The following is a 23,577-nucleotide window of genomic DNA, read 5'->3' on the forward strand; positions in this document are numbered from 1 at the left end:
GACCTGAGCCCCAGGAAACACCCCTGTCACTCAACTGAGTAATTTAGACTCAAGACTCGGTGACTGGGCAGGGGAATGGAGCTTGATTCAGGAGATGAGACCTTTATGGGGGGTGGGGGGGAGAGAGATGAAGTTTTCCCATGAGGATTGGTCTCCTGTAGGAGAGAGAGATTCATGTGAACAGAGTGGAAGGGGGCTCTCAGTTAAAAAAAACAAGGGCAAGAGGGATGGTGTTGCCCTGAGGCGTTCCCATGTAGGGGTTCTTTTCTGCTAAATGACCAACTGTTTATGTGATTTCCCTTTCAGAACCTGGGAAAAGAAAAGTTGTGAAAAACTTCAGCCCTTTCCCTTCTGCAGTGAAATTAATACCCTTTTGACTTTACTCCAGCTCTTGAGTTAACTAAATGAGAACACCCTGGCCCAGTGCAGGGCTGCAGTTCCAGGGTGGCTGATGGACAGGATGGTGAGACGGGAAGGGGAACAGTCTCCCCAACTACACTCACTGACCTACTGCGGAGAGAGCGTCATCCTGTCAAGTGGACCGTGACTCAGAAACTCAGGTCCTGAGAGCAGTCCTGTGAAAGGGACAGAGCAGGAGGTGAGGGGGGAAATTCCCCACAGCAGCAGGGAGCTTTTCTTAGTGCACAGTGAGGAACACCAGGGAGAATGAATCTGCTGTCTGTCACTACATAAACAACCCGAGACATAAGCGGCCTAAAGCAGTGGTCACTTATTCATTACTCAGCACAGTTGTGAGGCTGATGAGGCAGGGTTGTTGCTGCCCTCCTGGGCTCACTCACAGGCCTGCCCACAGCCAGGGGCCCCGCCGGCACTGGGTGTCCAGACAGGCCTCATTTCCACCGTGGGCTGAGCCGGGATGGCTGCAAGAGCTGGGGTGGCTTGGGTTCTCTCCCCACATGGCCTCTCACCTCAGACTGCTGACAGCTCAGAGGTCAGGGAGGGAGTCTCTGATGGAGTCACCTGTGAGCTGAGGCCTCCTAAAGGATTCGAAGGCTGCAGTGAGCAGGGTAAGTGGGGAGTGGCTGGTAAGAGGGAGGAAATGATATGTGAGGGAATAGCAGGTGCTAAGACCCTGTGAGGTAGGAAGAAACACGACACTTTCTAGAAAAACAGGAATAAAGTTAGTTTGGTCACTGCACAGAACACAAGAAAGGAGGGAGGGTGGGTGCCAGGTCATGCAGGTTCAAGGAGTGGAGGATTTTTTGGTTAATTTTAACAGGAAAAAATGGGAAAGATTAAACAGTTTTAAGGAATGGCATGACATGATACAAGTTGCCTTTTAAAGAATGAGCATGGTTAAGTTTTTGAGGTTTTTCAGAGGGACTGAATGTGGATTTTCTCAACCTCAGCACCACTAACATTTTGAATTCAATAATTCATTATCAGTGGTGGGAGCAGTCCTATACAATGTAAGATGTGTAGCCATTTCTTTAACCTCTACTCACTAGATGCCAGCAGTCTTTGCCCACCCGCCGCTTAGTTGTGACAACTAAAAATGTGTCCAGATTTTGCCAGATATCCTTGGGGAAGCCAACTTCTTAGTGAGAACCACTGGGCTGGAGTGAATTCAGGGCTCTTTTGCTCACTATGACTGTGTCTTCCAAGAGAGAAATACTTATCACCTGGGGTTGGATGGTGGAGGTGGAGCTGAGATGAGCAGATGGGATTAGAGATTCAAGATCACCACATTAGTATTTGGGTGGACAGACCTCAATCCCCACCCCCTCTTTTTTTTTCATGAACCAGTCCTCCATCTCCTCTCTATTTGCCTCCATCAGTGTTCTTGCTGCTCAGAGAAAACAATCTGGTCTTGTTTGTGTCGGGAAGTACTCATAGTCAGAGGGCAAAAGGATAACATGTGAGACATAAAATTCATTTTCACTCCTTTGTCGTTTGTGGATACAAGACTTACGTAGGGTCAAAGTCTGATCAAGGAATTGATTGAAGGTCAGGAAGGCAGGGCGTTTCCAGGGTTATTCTGAATGAGGGGAGTCTAGATATTTGGAGAGCAAACCACGAGACAGTCGAGAGAGGACTCTGAAATGAACTTGTGTGACGCCCTGGCAGCAAACCTCGGCAGTGAGAGCTGCAGTCGTCCAGTGTTCCAGCCATTAGCCCACCTGTCTGCAGAGGCCAGCGTGTCCTTTTTTATTACAGCAGTGCCCTCCTCCCTTTGGTTTTTACACAAAGACTAATAATTCTCTATCCTGTGCCTGTTTGTAAGGAAGCATTGTGAGGAACAGTGAGTTGCCAAGCCTAAAACAGTTGGAATTCATCCAATAAAAGACCCTGCCCTGATTTTTCCACCAAGAGAGTACAGTTTTCTGTAGGAGATGAAAGGTTGTATTTTCTGCTCTTGTAGGGAAAAATAGAAACCAAAACCCCTTTCAAATCAAAGCATCTTTCTTGAGTCAACAGGGCCTCCTGAGCCTCCAGCCAAGTCCATGAAAAGGCTTTGTTAGGTTATCTAAAGCATCCGGGGTTTATAAAGGTCATCATATCATTTATGCTGAGCTTGAGAAGTCTGTCCTTTTTCTGCTTCTCACATGCAGAGGAAATTGAATGAGAAATTTTTATTTCATTTCTACCCTCTTCCCACTCTTTCCTTTCTGACTTAATGAATGTAGTCACCCAGAAGGTCATCTGTCATGTTATGGTCTATTTTACTGTAAAGTGTGATTTTTAAGTTCATGAAAACATAATCACATAAAATTTAGAGAAGAATATGAAGAACTGAAAGTCAATTCTTTTCTTGGTGGTCAGAAGGCTGGTGCCTTTCCTTCCACCCCCCAATTTTTCTCCTGGACAAAGGAGACCATGAACCATCACCACAAACCACCCAGCCAGTAGTCAGGACACAGTCCTACCAATTCTCACTTAGAAGTGAGCAGAAGACTCTTCAATTACATTAATAATTACATTATATTAATAAATTACATTATGTTAATTACATTAATAAATTAGATGGGTTGGCAGAAATTTAAAAAATTACTATGTGGTAAGCATCAAAGTAGTAATAATTACAAGTAAGAATAAATGCTAAAATTAATAGGCAAAAAAAACAGATGAGAAACAGGATATCTGCAGAATCTTAAAGTATTAACACAGCCCCACAAGTCCCTTAGTAAGTTGAAAGGGAAACTGGACATTTACAGTGGAGAAACCTGTGATCGAGTTAACAACACTATGTTGAAACATCATGTGTTTCCAATAAGATGTCAGCTCGACTGGCTACAGAGTGCCCAGGTTACACATTTCTGGGTGAGTCTGTGGAGGACTTCTGGATGATCAGCATTTGAATAAGTGACCTCTATAAAGTAGATTACCCTCCCCAGTGTGGGTTGCCATCATCTGACCTGTTAAGGGCCTGAATAAAAGCAGGGCAGAAGACAGAGGAATTCCCTCCTTTTGTTTTTCCTGCCTCACCACTTGAATGGATGTCTCATCTCATCTTCTCGGTCCTTGGACTGATATTTACACCTTTGCCTCCTCTGGTTCTTAGGCCTTCTTGGAACTTGGACTGAATCACGTTACTGGCTTTCTTGAGTCTCCAGTTTGCAGATGGCAGATAGTGGGACTTCTCAGCCCTCATAATCATGTAAGCCAACTCTTCATAATCTTCTTTATAAAGGTCTATACACATATAGGTATATGCCGATGAAACGTAGATCAATAGTTGATTCAAGAAAGAACTGGAAAATTCTATTGGTGCCAACTTGGGTATTTTAACCCTGGAAGACAGTCTTCTAGAAAACAATGAGGACTCTTCTGCCCCATTAGAGATCAATGCACAGTTATGTGTGTTTTTGAGGCCAAGGGCAATTTGTCAGATGACATATTGACAGTTACACAATCCAAATCTTCTGGTACAAAGTTGTGGGTCATCCTGACTCTTTACGAGATTAAGAAGGCAGGTTATTTCCTAAAGAGGTCTGAATGATACACACTAAAGGGGAGGGAGGCAGCTCAAACATGCATAGAGAAATTTAAATTTTTCTTGTTTTGTCATAAAATATGAATCTTTTTTCATCTTCTGTTGGTTCTTTTTCTCTAGAAGGGCACAACATCATTTCTGTGGTGTTCTTGCCAAAAATGTGTAACCTGAATTTAATCATGAGAAGACAGTGGACAAACCCCAAAGTCACCAGGAAACTGCTTGTTGCCACATTCAGTGATCATTTCTCATTCCAAGTTTTACTCAACCTGTAAGCATTATGTAATATTGTTGAACAGCTGTCTTTGAATCACTTTCTTCTCTTGCTCTCTGGGGCATAACTCTTTCAGTTCTCTGCCTACCTTATAGTTAGTCACCTCTTCTGATTTTTTTTCGTCATCCTAACTTTTCTTTTCATCCTCTGTACTGACACCCACGATGATCTCATTCATTCCCATGGCCTCTCAGCTGTAGGAGGACCGGTGATTACACACTGTTTATAGGCAGCAGCAGTAAAGGAGGGTGAGATAAAGTCCCCAACAAATACCCTTAAATCTTATAAGTTCAGAACTCCTCCACTTATATTCCATCAGCCAGGATTTAGTCTCATGGCCACTCTTAGCTGGAAGGGCCATGTGCCAAGCTGGAAACAAGGGTTCTATTATGATGAAATAAGAGAAGAACAACCATTGGAAAATTAATAACTCTTCTATAGGTGGCAAATATTATTACTCCTCTAGTTTAGACAGTGCAGAAGTCAGAATAAAGTAAGTGGCTTATTATAAAACTAATCAGAAAGTAAAAGTAAAGTGTTAGTCATTCAGTCATGTCTGACTCTTTGTGACCCCAAGGACTGTAGCCTGCCAGGCTCTTCTATCCACAGGGTTTCTCCAGGCAAGAATACTGGGGTGGGTTGCCATTTCCTTCTCCAGGGGAGATTCCCAACCCAGGGGTTGAACTGTGGTCTCCTGCAATGCAGGCAGATTCTTTACCATCTGAGCCACCAGGGAAGTCAAAATTAATCAAATGGTAGCTCTAATAATAGCTACTGTTCTAGATTAAATTCTTTCCTCGAGAAAATCGACATAGCACCTGCCTCCTGATATGCAGCTATTGAGGGGACAGTTTCTTTGCTCTCACCCAATAAACAGGGAACATAATAGGCAGTTGACTTATCTTGATGTAGAATGACATAAAATGACAGAAGGCATTTTGCCACAATAGTCTGCAGTGACTTTTATCATCTCCGTATTACAGAGGGTAGCTGTTTGGTCCACTGCATTGATAACACTCTGCTGATAGCACCTGCAGAGTAGGAAGTAGTAGTCTTTGCATCAAATGCTTATCTCGGGAAAAAGTGACCTGCTGTAGTGTATCAGCCACACTCAGGGATAGAACTATATAAGCTGATGTGAAATAGTCCCTGTTAGCGAAATTTTGAGTGGTCTGTACACTTCATTACCTACCTTGCCTAGAAGGCATAGCCTGAGAAAGATGAACAGATGTGAATGTATATCCCCTTCCTCTCTTCCTTCTAACCTCCTTCCCTCCTTCCTTCCTGTCTATCTCTATCTATCTATCTATCTATCTGTATGTCGGGGGAGTGTATAATTTCCTTGGTTCTGTCTTGCTATAGCAAAAATTTGAAGCAACAGATGGACCAGTGTTACAGCTGTTTTATTTGGCAAGCAAAGAAAAATACATCCTCCAGGCACGAGGGCGGGCGACCCAAAAGACGGAAGAAAAGAGAAGCCAGAGGCTCAATTTTGGCTCCTCTTCTTCTGTGTTTTTTCTCCTCCCCCTGGGCCTGCCCTGTATAAACTGGGCTAGCCAGGAGAGCTGTTTGCTTTACCTGAGGTTCTCACTCCTGTCCTCTGACCTTTCTTTGTTCTATTTTTGAGGGCTTTTCCTTTCTTTGTCTTTTGGCCATCGCCATTATGGACACCTTTTTCCTATTCTACCTACCTAACATATCTGTCTGTTTATCTACCCATCTATCATGGCTGCAGTTTTAGCCAGATTGTAGGAATTAATGGTTGGAAGATTTTTTAAAAATAGGTATATTTATTTATTTATTCTTGGCCATATGCAGTCTTCCTTGCTGTGCAGGCTTTTCTCTAGTTGTGGCAAGTGGGGGCTTCTCATTGCAGTGGTTTCTTTTGTTGGGGATCACAAGCTCTAGGGCGCTTGGGCTTCAGTAGTTGCAGCACGGGGGTTCACTAGTTGCAGCTCCTGGGCTCGAGAGAACAGGCTCAATAATTGTGGCACACGGGCTTAGTTGCTCTGTGATATGTGGGATCTTCCCGGATCAGGGATCAAACCCATGTGTCTTGCATCGGCAGGCAGATTCTTTGCCACTGAGCCACCAGGGAAGTCCCTGGTTGGAAGATTTGTAACAAATTCTAGAGAAGAGACGTATGAATGAATGGATGGATGGATCTCTGACATCATCCCACAGTGAGATCATATTTTGTCCCATGTGATTGCTCACTGGGAGTCCCTCACTGCTGAGCATGTTTTCAAATCGGGTATTTCCACTCTACCACGGCTCTTTGCTCAGCCTCCTTAAGACATGCTTAATGAGTTCATGGACAAAGTGACGAAGGTGCTGGGGATGGAAGCCATGCCTAGACTCCATGACACAGATTCCTTCTCATCAAGTTAGCTTGGCTGCTATCACTATGGAGTGTCCAGCTTGCCCACAGCTGTAGCAACCTCAGTATGGTTCATAAAACCTCAATATGTTTCCATACTGTCAGGGGAGTGTGTAATTTCCTCGGTTCTATCTTGTCACAACAAAAATTTGAAGAGACAGATGGACCAGCGTTACAGCCCTCGGAGGGACCAGTGTTACAGCTCTTGGACAGGCCACTGTTACATTTCCATCTTAGAACTCAGTTTTATTTAGAAAGTAAAGGAAAATACTTCCTCGAGACATAAGGAAATGCTGACCCAAAAGACAAGAGAAGAGATACCCCCAGCCCAGTTTTGGCCTCTCTTTTTATTGTTTTTTTCCTCCTCCCCCTGGGCCTTCCCTAAGTAAATTGGGCTAGCCAGGACTGCTGTTTGTTTTACCTGAGGTCCTCACTCTTGTCCTCGGACCTTCCTTTGTTCTATTTTCGCTGGCTTTTCCCTTCCTTATCTTTTAGCCACGGCCATTCTGGACTCCTTTTCCCTATTCTAACTACCTAACAATACCACCAAAGGATATAAAGCCACCTGAGCTGTCTCCTGGAATATGATGCCTTGGGCCTTTCCAGTGTAACTAGGGCAGCAACTTGTCTGTAGTGGGATAGACACATTCTGGATTTGGAATTGGTTTCCTTGTGAGCCATGCTAGTGCCAGCCCCACCATCTATGGCATTAACTGAATGCCTTTTACAAAGTCATGCATTCCACTCCAAGTTGATTCTGATCAAGGGCACTTAACCCTGTGCATGAGCTATGGGGCTGCAAATTCTCTACATCCAGTTTCACTAGATGAGATCTGATGAGCCCAGGTCCTGACCTCCTCAGTATGGAATTTCTTCCAGTTTTATCCCATCATCAACCAGACCAGACTTTTTTTCACTCGATGATTTTGCTTCCTCCTAGAGGGAGCATCTTCATCTATATTTCTTCCCCCTACCCCTGCCCCCTACTCTGAGAACTGGTGCTGCTTCTAGCTTCCAGAATTGTGAAAGAATTATGTCTTATAGGTGTGGTTGTTGCACACCACCCAGTTTGTGGTAATTTATTATAACAACCCTAGGAAACTATAGCCATATTCATCCATCGATTTCAGAAATATTTATTGGGTCTCTACCATTCAGCAAACATTCTTAAAGACACAAAGGAATACAGGAAAAAAACAAACAAACAGATAAATAGGGTCCTTTCCAGCATAGTAGAGGACAACATATAAAGAAGCGAAAATACAAACAATAACTTCAGATAATAGGGAGAGCTCTGAACTATATATAGCAATTAGAGGCTTCCTTTTAAGGATACCAGTGCTTGATTTAGGGCCCACACTAATCAAGTATGACCTTATCTTTATATTTTATTTTTTTGGCCATGCAGAATGACTTGTGGGATCTTAGTTCCCACCTCAGTGATAGCACTGAGTTCTAACTACTGGACTGAGTTTTACCTGAGTTCTAACTACTGGTGAAATGAATGTTTCATAATGGGCTTATGGGTGTAGATGTAGACCCTCACTGGTGACTCAGTGGCACTCAAATGACATGAGTATACGAAAATATTTTAGATGGCATCCTGTCAACCACACCTTACATGAACAAGGTAGAAATAAGACTTTGTGAGATTTCCCTCCCTCTTCTTTTGGACTGGATCTCAAGGCATGTTTCTGAAATGGTCTTGTGTGCCCAGCTATGACCTCAGAGAATTTTGAATGCCAGTGGGTTAACTTCGTCTTATCTCTAGACTGTGTATCAGTCTCAAATCAAACCTTTCATAAGGGCAGTTAGAGCACATATGAGGACAGGGAGCCAGGACTTCACAGAGTTTACAGAACAAGTTATGTGAACTGTTTTTATGCTTGTGTATGTGTGTGTGTGTGTGTATGGTCAGTCAATCAGTTGTGTATGAGTCTTTGTGACCTCAAGACACTAGCCCGCCAGGCTCCTCTGTCCATGGAATTGTCCAGGCAAAAATACTGGAGTGGGCTACCATTTCCTACTCCAATGGATCTTCCTGAGCCAGGGATTGAACTTGCATCTTTTGTGTCTCCTGCACTGGCAGGCAGATTCTTCTCCACTGTGCCACCTGGGAAACCCTTGCTTGCTCATAAATGTTTGCTAATAACTGACTCTACTCGTGACAGAATTCTGTCTGAAATCAGCTCTCATTAAAATTCTATAGCAAAGATTAAAAAAAATTATATAGCAAAATTATTGGGGAGTAGTTAGCCTTTTTTTTTTTTTTAACAACTTTCGGCAACTACAGAATCTACCAAGAAGACCCTAATAACTGTACACAGGCAACTGCCTGGGTAGTTCTCAATACCATGGGAACAGTGCAAGGCAAGGCATGGACCGTCACTCAGTTTACATTCTATCTCTGGTTTGGTTTTTTTTTTTTTGAGTCGAAACTGCTGGACCACCAGGGAAGTCCCTGAACTCTCTTATTTGAGCCTGATTCTGAATGTTTCTGACCTCATATTGGGCCTGCACTTTCTGCTTTTCTCTTAGTCCCTTTCATTGATATCTTGGGTGGCACTGTCTGCCTTCTACTTCAGTTTCCTTCCAGATATTGCCTTTTGGCACATCCTTGACTCTAGGTGTTGCTGCTGAAATCAAGCCCTATCCACCTAGGAACAGCACAGGTCCCAGGAACTCTGCTCAAAACCAATGCCCCAATTTCTCTCGTCTAGTCAGATCACTTGGGCATTTTTAGAGTCATGGGAAAACTTCAAGCCAGTTCCTATATCAGTTGTTATATATACCACATTAGCACTCAGCATAATACAACATGGGCTTCCCTGGTGGCTCAGAGGTTAAAGCGTCTGCCTCTGATGCGAGAAACCCAGGTTCGATCCCTGGGTCGGGAAGATCCCCTGGAGAAGGAAATGGCAACCCACTCTAGTATTCTTGCCTGGAGAATCCCATGGACAGAGGAGCTTGGTAGGCTACAGTCCACGGGGTCACAAAGAGTCAGACACAACTGAGCGATTTCACTTTCACAATCATTAACTTGGACTGCAAACTGAATTGAGAAAAACAAGAAGGTCTGACTTTAAATGATAAGCCTCAAAAGCTTACTAGGAGGGGTATATTGAATAGCATCTGTGATCATTGTAGATGTACATTGGAATCTGAGTAGTTAGGCTTTCGCCTGGGCCAAGCCCTCATTCCCTGAGCTACAAGACTGCATTCTTTGCCCTGGAGCTCATCCGACTTGGAATTTGGAAACAACCAAGTTGAGTCAAGATGTAGTTTGTGTTCCCTTTCTGAATTCAAAGGTAAGGATGACTTAGCAAAAATATTTTGATGCAACCTTTTTTTTTAGTATGAGTGATGCAAATTTATTTATTTAGTTATAGATTTAAATCCGTGTCCTCTACAAAGTATAGGCAGAAGACAAGCTGTGGCCTGATATCAAGTGCATAAATAGGGATGTAAACTACAAGCAGTGTTCTAAGATGTTAGCAAGACTGTCTTACAGGTTCCATGAACTGCGAATTCTTAAATGCCTGGAAATACAGCCAGGTATTTTTGAGTCACTAAAGGGGCCCAGGAGAGGTCTCCAGGGCTGGGATTAACTTTGGGCCACAGAGTAAACCTGATTCCTCCTGTTGACTGAAAACACCCCTGTCCTCACCCTTCCGTGGGAAGGTTCAAAGACCCGCCCTCCTAGCTGTGTTATGAATTTGCCTTTCTATCACCTCTACTTGGTGATAATGAAGGACCATCCCAGAAATGCCGACTTCACAAGAAGGCAATTTGAGAGGGGTGTGACGTGCAGGAAGTACTCCAGCACATTGATTAGTACCTTGGTCTGGTTCCTGAAAGGCTGAACTGACACGGGAACTAGAGGGCCACACTGCAACAAAGGCCCGTCTAGTCAAGGCTATGGTTTTCCCTGTGGTCATGTATGGATGTGAGAGTTGGACTATAAAGAAAGCTGAGTGCCGAAAAATTGATGCTTTTGAACTGTGGTGTTGGAGAAGACTCTTGAGAGTCCCTTGGATTGCAAGGAGATCCAACCAATCCATCCTATAGGAGATCAGTCCTAGGTGTTCATTGGAAGGACTGATGTTGAAGCTGAAACTCAATACTTTGGCCACCTGATGTGAAGAGCTGACTCACTGGAAAAGACCTGATGCTGGGAAAGATTGAGAGCAGGAGGAGAAGGGGGATGACAGAAGATGAGATGGTTGGACGGTATCACCAACTCAACGGACATGGGTTTGCGTGAACTCCAGGAGTTGGTGATGGACAGCGAGGCCTGGCGTGCTGTGGTTCATGGGGTCGCAAAGAGTTGGACACGACTGAGCGACTGAACTGAACTGAACTGCCTGGAAGCACCAGGAAAGCCCCTCTGGAGTGACTTCTCTCGGTGCCCAGTGCACTGACAGGACAGTGGTTCTCCTCACCCTTGAGTGAGATTTCCCTGGAGCTGTTGTCCTGGAAGAACAACAAATACCACACCCCTGAGAGACATGTGGTGTTTTCAGCTTACCTCTTAACCACATGAAGAGAGCACAGCTGCTCATGAACGCAAGAGAGGCTGCCCAGGGGCACCTGCTGAAACTTGGCATAGGGAGGCTCCATTGATTTCACAACTGGGGGCTGGGCTGGGGACTGCTGCCAGGTTTCCATGCTCTTACTTTGTCCCTGAGTCAACATGACTGGAAACTTTACTCAGCTAAGAGAGCCTTGGGTGCCCTGTACCCTCTCCCATCTCGTAGTTTCATTATCTCTCTATAATGGTGCCCAGTGATCCCAGCCTTTGGTGCTGGAGGTGCCAGTACCAAAGTTCCAGGAAGTTTACAAGAGAACATGCTTCCAAAGCAGGTGCTAGCATCAGGCGCTGGCTTATCCCTAAACTCCGGGATACCTGTAAGAATCCTAACTGTGGGAGCAAGACCATGTGGTTAACTTGCTAGAAGGTGTCATTTCTTTTGGACTTTACAATTCACACTGTGAGGAGAAGATCAGGCATTCCCCTCCCTGTTGTAGACATCTTAAACTTCTGAACTGGCTTTCCTACCGCCAAAATGCAGGCCATTCTTCTTAATTATTTAAATGTTCTAATTTTTTATTAGAGTATAGTTGATTTACAATGTTTGCTAATTTTAGGTGTATAGCAAAGTGATTCGGTTATATGTATACATATACCTACTCTTTTAAGATTCTTTTCCCATAGAGACCATTCCAGAGTACTGAGTAGCGTTGCCTGTCCTCATTAGTATTGCAGGCCTTTCTTTTTTTAAAGTTTTTTTTCAATTTTTAGCTGCATCGTGTAGCATTAGGGATCTTTGTTCCCCGACTAGGGATCTTTGTTCCCCGACTAGGGATCTTAGTTCCCCGACCAGGGATCAAACCTGTGCCCCCTGCTTTGGGAACAGGGAGCCTGGCATTGGGAACACTGGACTGCCAGGAAGTCCCTGCTGGCATTCTTAAAAAACTTGTCTTTCTCCTCCTCTCTTTCCTCCTACCTTTCCTTCCCTCTCTGTCTCTCTTCCTGTCTCTCCCTTTTTCTAGCCATTGCTGAGCTGCTCTCCTAATTCTGTAGTAATCATCTTTGACACCTGCTTCTCCCTTCTCCCTAATTTAGTTAAGCAAGTAGTCTGTTTATTAGCCCCTTTGCAAGTCTTTGGGCTTCCCTAATAACTCAGTTGGTAAAGAATCCGCCTGCAATGCAGGAGACCCCAGTTTGATTCCTGGGTCGGGAAGATCCCCTGGAGAAGGGATAGGCTACCCACTCCAGTATTCTTGGGCTGCCCTTGTGGCTCAGCTGGTGAAGAATCTGCCCACAATGCAGGAGACCTGGGTTCAGTCCCTGGGTTGGGAAGATCCCATGAAGAAGAGAAAGGCTACCCACTCCACTATTCTGGCCTGGAGAATTCCATGGACTGTATAGTCCATGGGGTCGCAAAGAGGCAGACATGACTGAGCGACTTTCACTTCACTTGCAAGTCTTTACATCCAACTCTTTTCCTGTGCCCTGGACACTGCTGTATTTTAAGCTCTTGAAGTTGGATTTAACTAACAGTCTACATATGAACATCATGCTAGCTGCAGAAATAAAAGTAAATATACGATTTAGTCCTTGTCAGCAAGTTATCATTGTGTGTTTTGGGCAAAACTTAAAAGATGGGGAAAGCTATATAGTTTCTATAGAATAGATATTGAATGTGCTGCCTTAAAAAATTTTTTTGTGTGTGCTTGTTCGAAGTATTTTTGCTGATCAGTGCTTTGATGGGACACTTACTCCCTGTGATCCTCAAGTCTTTCATCAAAGAAGGAAGTACCCACTGAAACCTACCAACCAACTGAGGCAAAAAAGTTCCTGTGCTAGAGCTCATTTACTCTATCTCTGGTAATGACTTAAGTGATTAATAAAAGTTAGTTTGTGTTATAAATATAGTTCACAACCTTTGAGTCAGTTATTATGATTCTTCCCTTTATAGAGATTAGGAAATTGAGCATGGAGAGCTTGAGTAAATTCCCCAAACATTTATGGCAGGGACTGCAAAAGGAGTATTCAGATGGAAGTGGAAGACCTGACTAGATCTTAGTTTCTTAGACACTACATCAATGGCTTTCAACATATTGGACTGGGACCCATAGTTAGAAATATATTTTGCACTGTGATCCAGTGTTATCTAAACTATTCAGATAGTGACAGTGAAACCCTGAAGGTTAAGTAAAGTTTTTCAAGTGAAGGACACAGCTAGACTTTGAACACAGAACTCTAGTTTCAGAATCTGTTCTCTTATATCAGTCACATGGTATCATGCAGTATGAGCTTACTGGATATGTTTAATGCTCATCCCATTTTGGATTGTAGGATATTTGCTTTAGCTTTGCCATTTGTAGTTTTCTGGGATGGGGAGCAACAGACTTCTCTTCTGAAATCTCCACAGAGGTGATCTGGCATCAAGGAGACAAGATGGACATATTCTGGGGCCAAACATCCCATTTTTTCTCATTGTTGAACGAGTTCTGTGAATTCTCACAGAATTGACCAATGAATGCACTTTGCCTTGACTATCAAGTTTCTACAATTTCAATTCATTAAGCAATTTACAGAATTAAATGCAGCGCCATAGGCTAATAGACATTTAGAAATGATCTTATAATCTTATGCTGTGCTATACTATGCTAAGTAGCTTCAGTCATATCCAACTCTGTGTGACCCTATGGACTCTATGTAGCCTGCTAGGATCCTCTGTCCATGGGATTATCCAGGCAAGAATACTGGACCGGGTTGCCATGCCCTTCTCCAGGGGAATCTTCCTGACCCAGTGATTGAACCTGCATCTCTTATGTCTCCTGCATTGGCAGGTGGGTTCTTTACCACTAGCACCACCTGGGAAGCCCTATAATCTTATAGTCATACTTTTTTTTTGGTTGTACTGGGTCTTCAGCTCATGGGCTTAGTTGTCCCAAGGTATGTGGAATATTAAGTCCCTGACTAGGAATTGAACCCTTGTTCCTTGCATTGGAAGGGCAATACTTAACCACTGGACCACTGGGGAAGTCTCTGGTCATATCTGTGTTTTTGGCTACTCTGCATGGGATCCTAGTTCTGTGACCAGGGATTGAACCTGGTCTCACACGGCAGTGAAGGCACTGATTCTTAATCACTGGACTGTCAGGAAATTCCCTGTAGTTATATCTTGTTATTATTTTTCACAAAATTATCTCACTAGACCTCGAAACAATTTATGAGATATTGGAAATGGTGCACAAGAATGTTTCACTAGATATTTAAGAATTTTGTTGATCTTCTCAAAGAGTCAGCTTTGGATTCATTTTCACACTTGTTTTGCTGTTTGCGATTTCATCAACTTATACTTTAATCTTAATTATTTCCTTTCTTAATTTGGGTTGACTGCTATATCTTTTCTAGTTTCTTTTTTTTTTTTGGTGTACTTTGCAGCTTGGGGGAATCTTATTTCCCTGATCATAGGATCGAACCTATGCCCCTGGAAATGGAAGCATAAATTCTTAACCACTGAACCACTAGGGAAGGCCCTTTTTCTAGTTTCTTAAAGAAAAATTTGAGGCTGATTATTTGGGGCCTTTTTTTCCATTCTAATATAATGCTGTAACTTCTCAAGGGCTGATTTGCTGGCATTCTACAAATTCCAACATACTCTGTTCTCACTTTCAATCAGCTCAAAATATTTTCTCATTTCCTCTTGATTTCCTCTCTGATCCAAAAGTTATTTAAAAGTATACTCTTTTATTTCCAAATATTTGAAGATTTTCCTGATATCTTTTTATTACTGATTTCTAATTCAATTCCGTCATGGTCAGAGAATATTTCTGATATGACTTGAATCCTTTCGAATTCACTGAGACTTATTTTATGGTCTATCTTGGTTAATGTCCTATGGGGTTCTATAATTTGTTAGTTAGGTCACATTGGCTAATCATGTTGCTCAGATCTGCTGTATTCTTGCTGATCTTCTGTCTACATATTCTGTCAATTACTGGAAGAGAGATTTGAAATCTCTGACAATTGTGGATTTATCTATTTTTCTTTGCAGTTCTATCAGGTTTTGCTTTCATGGATTTTTGAAACTGATATTCAGGGCATTAATATTAAAAATTATTAGGTCCTTCCATTGCAGAGAAGAAGCCAATTCTGATTCTATGCTGGAACTGCTTCTTTGACTTGCTAGTTATTGCTTTTGTTATTATAATCAAACAGAATGGCTCTGCCCCTCTCAGTTCCCTTCAGTTGCTCAGTCATGTCCGACTCTTTGCGACCCCATGGACTGCAGCACGCCAGGCCTCCGTGTCCATCACCAACTCCAAGAGTTTACTCAAACTCATGTCTATTAAGTCAGTGATGCCATCCAACCATCTCATCCTCTGTCGTCCCCTTCTCCTTCGGCCTTCAATCTTTCCCAGCATCAGGGTCTTTTCAAATGAGTCATTTTTTTTGCATCAGATGGCCAAAGCATTGGAGTTTCAGCTTTAACATCAGTCTTTCCAATGAATATTCAGGACTGATTTCCTTTAGGATGGACTGGTTAGATCTCCTTGTAGTCCAAGGGACTCTCAAGAGTCTTCTCCAACACCACAGTTCAAAGCATCAATTTTTTGGCACTCAGCTTTCTTTATAGTACAACTCTCATATCCATACATGACTACTGGAAAAACCATAGCTTTGACTAGATGGACCTTTGTTGGCAAAGTAATGTCTCTGCTTTTTGTTATGCTGTCTATGTTGGTCATAGCTTTCCTTCCAAGGAGCAAGCATCTTTTAATTTCACAGCTACAATCACCATCTGCAGTGATTTTGGAGCCCCCCAAAATAAAGTATGTCACTGTTTCCCTATCTATTTGCCATGAAGTGATGGGACTAGATGCCATGATCTTAGTTTTCTGAATGTTGAGCTTTAAGCCAACTTTTTCACTCTCCTCTTTCACTTTCATCAAGAGGCCCTTTAGTTCTTCTTCACTTTCTGCTGTAAGTCTGGTGTCACCTGCATATCTGAGGTTATTGATATTTCTCCCAGCAATCTTGACTACAGCTTGTGCTTCTTCCAGCCCAGCATTTCTCATGATGTATTCTGTATATAATTTAAATAACCAGGGTGACAATATACAGCTTTGACGTACTCCTTTCCCTATTTGGAACCAGTCTGTTGTTCCATGTCCAGTACTAACTGCTTCCTGACCTGCATACAGATTTCTCAGGAGGCAGGTCAGGTGGTCTTGTTGCAGGAAGGTGGACCCCTTCCAGGGCCCGAAACTGGGCTCTTGTCTAACACTCGGAAATGAATTGTCTGAGGAGACACATCTGCTGACAGAGCAAGAGATTTTATTGGAAAGGGCACCTGGGTGGAGAGCAGTAGGGGAAGGGAACTCAGGAGAACTGCTCTGCTGCGTGGCTAGTAATGTCGGGTTTTATGGTGATGGGATTAGTTTCTGGGTGGTCTTTGGCCAATCATTCTAATTCAGAGTCTTTCCTGGTGGCACATGCATTGCTCAGCCAAGATGGATGCTAGCGAGAGGGATTGTGGGAAGTGGACAGACACGTGTTGTCTCCTTTAGACCTTTCCCGAACTCTTCCGGTTGGTGGTGGCTTATTAGTTCTGTATTCCTTATCAGGATCTCTTGTCATAAAACAACTCTTGCAAATGGTTACTATGGTGCCTGGCCAGGGTGGGTGGTTTCAATCAGTGTGCTTCCCCTAACACCTCCCCGCAGAGAGACTTCATATTCAAGATACTTCTTGGGAATTGGGGCGGAGGTCTCTTTTTTCTGTAACTTCTTCCTGCTGTGCATGGGCGTAGGCCTGCCTGGCAGAGCAGAAGTCTCTCTCTATCAGATCTAAGCCAAGGTTTTTTTGTTTTTTTTTTTCGCCTGAAACCAGCATTCACCCTTGTAATAATAGCAATTTAGTTTGAAACTGTTGGCCCCTCTTAGAGATTAAATAGATAGGGGCCAAACAGGAGACCTAACAGGATGGTCATCTCTGGTCCCCAGAAACAGGAGGCAACATTTGGGGTGAGGGTTGCAGGGTTTGTGACCCTTCTTGATTGGTTGGTGGTGAGGCAACAGAGCTGTGCTCCAGGAATCTTGTGTTCAGTCTGAAGTTACCATCCTCCACCTGGGTGGGGGCTCAAAGACATTGTTATGCATATTTCTTTGAGTAGGAAACAGGACTCTGTCTGGAGGCTGTACCAACCTTTGATTGTTTCTCCAGTTTCTGTATCCCCTCCCTTCCCTGATTAGCAATTGCTTGAATCCACCCTTTGGAACTCAGGGAAGGTCAAGGAGGCTGAAGGAAGCCTATATCCTACAGACAAGAAATGGACAACACAGAACTGATCTCTACTCTAGAACCCCACAGAGTTCTACTCAGTTTTAATTTAGGGATCTAGGCAACTCTGACTGTGATAACTTCCTGTCAAAATGGAGCATAGGAGTGCCTCAGCTGGAAGTATAGACACTGAATTGGAAGTATTTCTGAGTTCCAAGTTCTAGATTTGAGTCTTGTATGATTAAAATCTCAGTCCCTTGGTCTGCCATTTTGGTGTAACAGACCCAATTAGAAGTAGTTGGAGGAGTGATAACTGGAATTTAGTAGACAAAATCAATCTCATTTCTTTTTAGAAACCCAGTCTGGACCTGGCACTTCAGGGAGACTTGTAGCCAGGTAGCCAGTTGCCTAGTTTTATAAAAAGTAAGGTTGCAGTTACTAGCTTCCAGCAGATATTGTTTTGAGAATGGTGGCATCCAAGCCTGACACGACTCAGAAAACTCAAGTGTTTAGCAATACAAGGTCTAATCTGAAAGTACACTTATAGCATCACCTAGTTATTTCCAAGGATATCTGAACCATAACTACTCTATTTTGACTTTTAATTGTAAACTTTTCCTTAATAGCCAAAGCAGATTTCACCGTTAATGACATCAGTGTTTCTCTAGGTTTGAGAAGATGCAAGAATTGGGACTCATAAAATCTTCTCCTGAAAAGATCTAACTGTCTGAAGGCCTGTTATGCCAGTTTTTCCCAGAGCACAGAGTGCCTCATTCCTGATTTTCACCCTGAACTCCTTTCAGGGGTGTTGAAAGTCAGCAGTTGCAGCAGCCATAATTTAATCTTTGTAGATGCAGATGGCGAGTGTCAGTCTTCAGTTGGCAGAGCCCCTTTTGCTCATAAACTTGACCATGATTTTGAGGGGGGCATTTCATGACCATTTTATTCCATGGTGCTGGGAATGTCCATTCTCAGGTTTGGCAAAGATTTTGTTGACAGGCCACTCAATGTGCTGTTACTGGACTAGGCCATAAAACAGTATCCAAAATTCTTTGGACCACCTGTCTTACTAGCCTCTTGGTCCAGGAAAATATTCCCTCTTGTTGCTTCTTCCCATATCTAGAGTTACACTGTTACCATCATCTATCTTATATGGGACTATATATTATTCTATTAGAGGCCTCAGACACACATTTGACAGTTGCATCTATCTATCCAATCAGTCTAGGTAAATCACACAGACGCTCACATGGGCAGAGGAAACCTTGGCCAAATCACCTGATGTTTCTGGTTTCATTTGCTCCTGTTTCTAGCTACAAACACAAATCTGCTCAGTTACATTGCTTTGAGAATAAAATGTAAAGGGGTTGGAACTTAAACTCTGCATTCTTCTCCCAGATAATGAAATCATTACTCCGTAATTTTAAAATGAATTGACACTGATCCCTTACCTCTAATATTTAACATTTTTATTGTTTCTGCCATTACAAGAGTTAAGTTATGGAAATTATCTGTGTAATGGTTTAGCAAATAGAAACTGGGTACATGAAGAGCAACTGTGCAATATTAATTGGAAACTGAGTAAATACAAAAATAGATGAAAATTGAGACTTTCACTTTTCAAACACAGAACCTTGTCTGGTTTGATTTTTATAATACATTTAAGACTTTCTTTGTGCTAATCATTTACTATTTTGTGACTTCTGTTACTTAATATGTTTTTAATCGATAATTTTAGCTCTCTCAGATCAAAGGGATGACTGACAGGGTGAAGGAGTTCACCTCTTCCTGTCTCTTAGGCATCACTGTGTTTTAAGGTTACACATCTAGGAAAGAAAATAATTTCTGGTTGTGTCATTAGAGCTTGAAATCTCATTGGGGTAGTAGAATATGTTCACAATAAAATAATCACGGGTGAGGTACCAAAAGCTGGAAGAGGTGGAAAGAGCAGGGGAAATTTACATGAAAGAGCCTTGGTCTTCGGGTATTTATTTTTTTATCTGACTGTGCTGGGTCTTAGTTCCAGCATGTGGGATCTAGTTCCCTGACCAGGAATCAAACTCCAGCCCCTTCCATTGGGAGCTCAAAAATCTTAGCCACTGGACCGTGAGGGAAGTCCCTGGCCTTCAGTTTAAGAAAAAGGTCATGTAAGCCCTTCAGTATGACCTGCTTCATCTAGTTCAAGTACAAGCACAGTCACCACACTTTCATTTTTGAGCACTCAAGTACGCACATGCCTTATTCATAAAAATTCAGCATTTCCCTCTCTCCTTGGAGCATCTTCATATATGCTCCCTTACACCCTGTGTTTATGAAACCTGGGTCTCAAACTCAGTCTTCCTTAGTGCAGAAGAACGCTTTTGAGAGTCGTATTTCTCTGGACAGGAGACTGACTATTGCAATATGTGCTACTAGGACAGGATCACACACACACACACACACACACACACACACACACCCCAGATCCTCAAGATGGGAATCTGAGATTGGTCATCAAATTGTTGGGGCTAGAGTATAGTGACAACCATATGGCCAGTGGAAACTATGACGAGGGTAGGGTATGGTATAAGCAGCAAAAGAGGTGTTTGAATTATGGCCTGTGATTGCCTAGGATGAACTGCCTTTCAAAGACAAGGCTATGGGACACTGAGCAGTTGTGGTATTTAGCGTTTCCTTGGGAATGATGGTGCAAGGACTGTGAGGTTGGATAACTGCTCATGACTATACCAAAGAGCATTCAAAAGAGAAAATGACAAACCCAGAACATTAAATACTGTCCCTGGTGGCTCAGAGGTTAAAGCGTCTGCCTGCAATGCGGGAGACCCTGGTTTGATCCCTGGGTCGGGAAGTTCCCCTGGAGAAGGAAATGGCAAACCACTCCAGTATTCTTGCCTGGAGAATCCCAAGGACAGAGGAGCCTGGTGGGCTTCAGTTCACGGGGTCGCAAAGAGTCGGACACGACTTCACTTTCACTTTCAGGCCACCAGAGAACCCAAGAACTTTGATGCTGGCCCTAGAAAAATCACTAATCCTTTATAAACACAGAACTGATAGAGACCCACATCTGGATGATTTGGGCTGAAGAATTTCAAGAGAAACTGATTCAGCAGTCTCTCTACTTTTCTGGCGTAAACCATAGGGCCTTAACTAAACACTAGGATGCTGAGAATTGAAACGGGGACATTCGTGTGGATTTGAACAAATAAATGATTTTGACGCCAAAGGTCCCTAAGTCACCATTACAAGTGGATTCCCCCTCTTCGTGTCCAGGGAGATTCCTTTCCCTGGTTGAAAGCACCTTATTAAGTTGGAGTTCTGTTCTATAGGATAAGGTATATGCTTTGGTTCAGAAATGAAATTAATATTTCTCCCACAGTCAGACTCTGGTCCAGGATTCAGGTGGCAGAAGTTAGAATAGCTGTATACCTAAAATTTGCTTCCCATTCCTGCATTTTTAACGCCTGCAGTTTTAGTGGGCTTTCTTCATTTCTGAGGGGAGACTGCGTCTACCAGGAGACACATCAATGGTTCCAGGTGAACTGGTTTTGGAGGCTTCCCTTGCCATTAAATCAATATGCAAAGAGGAAGGTAAATTACAGACTGGAGTAATTCATTCCTATTATAAGAGGATGTAGGGTTGCTACTACATCGGCGGTGGCTGGGGTGGCAGGTAAGACTAGGTCAAACCAGGGGCTCCCTGGAATGCCTCTTCATACCCTGACGTCCAGTAGTTAAGCTTAAGAGACTGACTGTATGAATCCAGTTAAGGCAGGATTCTGATCCTTCAGGAATGAAGATTTAGGTCACAACAGCAGGTAAACAATCCCAACCTGCTGAGCTTCTGGTTGAGGCAAAAGGCAAGATGGAGTGGGTAATAGGAAAAAATCTACAGCAGCTACGCATATTTTCTACTTTGTTGTTCTGTACATGCTATTTATGTGAGGATTTTCAATGGTATTTAAATTTATGATTTATTCTCTAGGCAACAGATTAGTCCAGAGTGACTGACTGAACTAGATAAATATTAACATAAACGAGAGAGAGACGAGGACTGTTGGAAATGTACCTTGTTTTTGAGGAGAGAATGAAAGGATCTTTACATGTATGAAGGACAGGGACACCTTCTTAGGCAAAAACACGTAAGCGCATGGGTGAACTTGAGGACATGCTAAATAAGCCAGGCACAAGACAAATAGCACATGATTCTGCTTATATGAAATGGCTATTTGTGCCATTGTAGCACGTGCTCAGTTGTTCAGTCGCTCAGATGTGTTTACCTGTTTTCTAACCCATGGACTGTAGCCCCTCAGTCTCCTCTGTCCACGGGATTTCCCAGGTGAGAATATTGGAGCGGGTTGCCATTTCCTTCTCCAGGGCTCTTCCCGACCGAGGGATTGAATCCGCATCACTTGTGTCTCCTGGATTGGCCAGGAGGGTTCTTTCCCAGCTGAGTCAGCTAATTGTTACTGGAAGGGGGACCCCTTCCAGGGCCAGAGAGTGGGTTCTTATCTAAGACTCAGAAACGAATTATCCAAGGAGACACATGTGCTGACAAAGCAAGAGGCTTTATTGGGAAAGGGTGCCCGGGCAGAGGGCAGTAGGGTAAGGGAACCCAGGAGAACTGCTCTGCCATGTGGCTCACAGTCTTGGGTTTTACGGTGATGAGATTAGTTTCTGGGTTGTCGTTGGCCAATCGTTATGACTTAAGGTCCTTCCTGGTGGTGCATGCTTTGCTCAGCCAAGATGGATGCCAATGAGAAGGATTCTGGGAGGTGTTAGGACACATGGCATCACCTTTTGACCTTTCCTGAATTCTTCCCATTGGTGGTGGCTTATGAGTTTCGTGTTCCTTACCAGGACCTCCTGTCATAAAATAACTCATGAAAATGGTTACTGTGGTACCTGGCCAGAGTGGTTGCTTTCATTCAGTGTTCTTTCCCTAACATAATGACCTTAACCAAATCAAATATCTGTATGTGTGCGTGTTTGTGTATGTCTGTATCAAGGACATCTTAGGAAACTTTGTCAGATGCCTGATGAAATCTTTGTGCAAGATCTCCCTACAGTTTTCTTCAGATCCATCAGTCTTTAAAAGCATATGCATTTACTTCGGCATTCTATTTTTTTATTTATTGAACCTGAGAGGTCGGTTCAATGATCACTGCTTCCTTTTCAAAATCATCGCAAGCCATTGGTTTGCTACTGCACTTTGGAATTTTACATGATGGCAGTTTCCAGAATGATTCATTTCTTTCCTTTGAAACATTAGATAAAGATCTTCAGCCTTATCTAGGCACCACTCCTTTTCTTTTGTCATTATTATACAATAAGCACTGATTATGCAATAAGTGCTGATTGCAAGGACTGATGCTGAAGCTGAAACTCCAATACTTTGGCTACCTGATATGAAGAACTGACTCACTGGAAAAGACCCTGATGCTGGGGAAGATTGAAGGCGGGAAGAGAAAGGGACGACAGAGGATGAGATGGTTGGATGGCATCACCGACTTAATAGACATGAGTTTGAGCAAGCTCCAGCAGTTGGTGACAGATAGGGAAGCCTGGCATGCTGCAGTCCATGGGGTCGCAGAGTTGGACATGACTGAGCGACCGAATTGAACTGAACTGATGCAATAAGCTAGTAAGATAATTTTCCATTCAACACTCGAAATCAGAAATATGATTCTGAGGCAGGGTGCCACCTCTCTGGTGGCTCAGATGGTAAAAAATCTGCCTGCAATGCCAGAGACCCAGGTTTGATTGCTGGTCGGGAAGATCCCTGGAGAAGGGAATGGCTACCGACTCCAGTATTCTTACCAGGAGAATTCCATGGACAGAGGAGCCTGGGGGGTACAGTCCATTGGGTTGCAAAGAGTTGGACACAACTGAGCAACTAACACAGTCAGAGTGGTGGGAGGGGCTGCCTCATGGAGGTTGTGACCTACAAAGGTACATTTTCTTCCCCATCACTGTTGTAGAGGACCTGGTGAAAATGCTGTGATATTTGCCTTTCCTGTGTGTTATATGCCCCGTACCCTAGTTTAGAAGCCGAGAGAAGAAATTAATCAATATCTCAGACCCTCCAGCCTTTATTATCATCACCCTCACCTCCTTGTGCTTCTGAGTAAAGCCATTCAAATATCAAGGGATAAGCTTTTAAACAATAGAGA

This window comes from Ovis canadensis, chromosome 10 (genome assembly GCF_042477335.2).
Source record: "Ovis canadensis isolate MfBH-ARS-UI-01 breed Bighorn chromosome 10, ARS-UI_OviCan_v2, whole genome shotgun sequence".
In the NCBI taxonomy this organism is placed as follows: Eukaryota; Metazoa; Chordata; class Mammalia; order Artiodactyla; family Bovidae; genus Ovis; species Ovis canadensis.